Here is a 3,536-nt window from a genome sequence, read left to right as displayed (position 1 = left end):
TTGGCTATTTTTTTGATTATTAAAACCTTTATAGACTATTGAAACTTTAATAAACTATTTAAAAATTTAATAAAACTAAAATGTGATTTTAATTTTATGACATTGTAGTAAAAGTTTTACAAAGAGATAGGTATTATGGTTGTTTACTAAATTTAAAAAATATTGTAAATATGTCGTTAAATAAATGTTTGGTTTCAATAATGTAACTATTTTAATAATTTTATAAACAAGGTAGTATTTAAATAGTAGTATTTAAATTAGGTTTATTTTATATTGTAAATTCATAAGGAAACCCTAATAGTATTAATTGAAAGTTCTACTATCAAATTTCTTATTGTAAAAGTCAAAGATTATTGTATTGTCAAAGATTCTGTTGTTGTCTTTTTAAAATTTAATATATTTTATAGAGTGAAATGGACACATTGTAAATCTTAATACTTTTATTTGTCGAAAATTATGAATAGACCGTTAATCAAAAATATTGTTTTTATTAAAGTTTTTAATAAACTTAACTCAAATTAAGACTGTGACTCAATTATGACTGTGTAATTGTTTTAGAATTCCTAAAAAGATAAATATTGCACTTATCTTATTTATTAAAACAAAAACAGCTTAAAACTAGAATAACTATTTCCCAATATAATTTTAATAGGTTTTCTTTTTTTTAAAGCAATTAAATAAAATAAACAATTTATTTATAGCGCAATTTATATGAAATATAAATTTCATTCACGGATATTTTTTTAATTTTTTTTTTTGCATATAAGTTTTGAAATATATACAAAGATGTTTTTCGGGTTTGAACCGCGTTAGTGTCATTCTTATACCGACGTTTTGTGAACATTTCAGCTCACTTCATCAGGGTTAAAAGAGCAACCTGATACAGGGTTGCTCTTTTATTTATTCTTATACCGACGTTTTGAACATTTCAGCTCACTTCATCAGGGTTTCCCTGTCAGGTTTGCTCTTTAAACCCTGATGAAGTGAGCTGAAATGTTCACAAAACGTCGGTTTATATTTTTTCGCAATATTTTAAAATTAGTTAGGGGGGTATACGGGGTCCTTCATATAAACGTGATGCAAATCCAGCATCCTATATGAAGGAAAAAAATTATTTCGTCAAATATATGTGTATACATATATATATATATATATTTAAGCACATTCTCTGCATAACATCCTGCAAACGGCTCACACTACCCGAATTTAATTCATTCATTAATTTAAAATAATCATAGTTATAATTTTATTTTTATTTCGTCACGAATAGTAATAGTTTTTATCAATTCAGCAACCATTAGATATGTTTCCAAGTTTTCGAATGTAATGGAAAGGACGAGTTTGCTTTATGGCTTGCAAGTAGAAAGGCTTCTACCATTGGAGATGGCTGCTTCAGTCAGTCTAGTCTGGACGTTGACCGTGCACACATTGCTTTATGACGCGCTATCTACATAATTTCCTGTGTGTGCTCTTGAGTGTGTGATACTATTGAACAATTTGGCAAAACTTGGATTATTACAAATATATCAATATCTTGTTTTTTCACGCATTTGTTATATAAATTCTCTTAAGCAACAAACGATTCATAAGGTTTGCATGGAACGAGGTAAGAATAAATATAAAATCTACTATGTGCAAGTTTGTATTTGCTGCGAGATAAAATGTGATTTATATTTATATATATATAAAATTATAATATGTTGCTTATATCACATATAAATAATGCAATAATTTATCGTTAATTAAATGTAAATATTTTACTTTTCATCAATCATATATGTATGAATCAAATTATTCTTGTACGTAAATTTAATAGTAATAACTACGAGCGACAATCTGTTCGCTTGCACTTTAATTGCAAGAAGCAAATGAATATTTTTATGTATGTATCTATTCTAATTTCATTAAAGCATTTTATCTTGTCTTTGAATAGAGTGCGAATAAATATAATATCGATCGCGTTCTCAGGAAAATCAACACAAGTTGTGTGTTCTCAATGTACCGTGATAACGATCTTGCTATTATATCGAATCGCGTGAAAAAAAAGTTACAGAATACATAAATGTTTCGAACAACAAATATATATTATTATTCGTAATTAAGTTATTCTACAAAATTATTATGCACTTATCACGTAGAAAATGTATCTAAGTAGTTATATGAGCAAAGTAACACATCTTAGCGATTTCTAATAATTTCGTAAGAAGCAATTAGCTAAGAATAAGAAAGTACTCAGGAAGACTACTTTTTGTCTAGATAGTCGTTATATTAAGAGTTATTATAATACGAAGTAGCAGCAATGGTTTTTTTTTGGTAAATTAAAATTTTTAGGTAAAAAAATATGAATAAATTAGACTTTTTCAGTATGTATTTTTTAACAAATCTCAAGAATAAAATATGAACACGAATATATACATTGTAAAAACTATATTATAAGCATACTCTTTTTTTATACTTTCGTAATTAGTAATTTTTTTCTGCAAAGAGACACAAAAATGATTTTCATATCAGATTCATATCATGTTTATTAAACATATAAAACCTATATAAGCATGTATAAACATATGTATATAAAACATTAAGTATGTATAGCATACATAGTGATCACTTTTTAATAGTTTCGAATATTTTATTGTAAAATATTTTTTATTAAGCGCAAACATTATTGATTCTTGATTTAAATTGAAAAGTAAGATTAGTTAGAGCCAAAATGTAGACGCTCACAATTTTATACAAATGTTTCACAGATATCAGATAGGTTAATACTAGAAACAATGAGAAAAAATGATAAAAAGCTAATAATTATAATAATAAGTCTGAATGCAAATTCAATAAGGAAGACCATTAAGATTATATACGCACATTTATAAGATGCATACCTGTATATATCTTCTAATATGCATATAAGCAAACATGTATGTCTTATGCACTTTACTATTTATCATTATTCTTCTTTGAGGCGGCCACACGGGATAACGCGGGATGCATTTTAATGACTCTGTGACGCGAAAGAAAGCGATAGAAAAGACGACGCAATAGTCTATATCTATGACTTAAAGCTAAAATGTTATTTCACCGGATATCAATACTGGCTTTATTGCTAGAGTAGAACAGTTGCGATCTTCTTTTTGATTCCACTTCTAGAGCTTTCTAGGATTAATGGGATTTAGAAGAAAAAATGATGCATGCTGATAAACAGGTTACCTTCTCGGTTATACTATTCTCTTGGTGAGCTATTTTTCGAAAGAAAGCTTGCGATTCCTTCCTACGGCAACTAAGCACATAAGATGTAATATATCAGCTCACAAGAATGCGCATATCAGTTGCACAATTGATTCCGCAGTCAGTGACCGGATTACTTCGAAAATCACCACTTGACTGTTTCTTTATGTATTGTCAATAATATTTTTTATCTATTAATCTTTAGCTCATAAAAAACTTTTAATAGGTTACTAAAAAAAATAATTTAAAAAAAGAAACTTTTATATAACAGAAAATGCGCTTATATAAATTCATATATATATATATATATATAT

The 3,536-nt window shown here is 26.9% G+C and overlaps 1 protein-coding gene across 1 annotated transcript in view; it reads left to right on the top strand.

Moving 5' to 3' along the window:
• Positions 1-1,418: 1,418 nt before the first annotated feature.
• LOC109862214 (janus kinase and microtubule-interacting protein 3-like) overlaps positions 1,419-3,536 on the top strand; it is a gene marked incomplete at its 3' end in the record, with an annotated part of 20,561 nt that continues 18,443 nt past the window's right edge. Inside the window, exon 1 of the mRNA XM_020442204.1 lies at positions 1,419-1,606. The remainder of the gene's footprint in view (positions 1,607-3,536) is intronic.

Source organism: Pseudomyrmex gracilis, unplaced genomic scaffold, assembly GCF_002006095.1.
Source record: "Pseudomyrmex gracilis isolate BER0280 unplaced genomic scaffold, ASM200609v1 scaffold_1503, whole genome shotgun sequence".
Lineage (NCBI taxonomy): Eukaryota > Metazoa > Arthropoda > Insecta > Hymenoptera > Formicidae > Pseudomyrmex > Pseudomyrmex gracilis.
The sequence above is the reverse complement of the archived record's forward strand: the minus strand, read 5'-3'. Positions and strand labels throughout refer to the sequence as shown.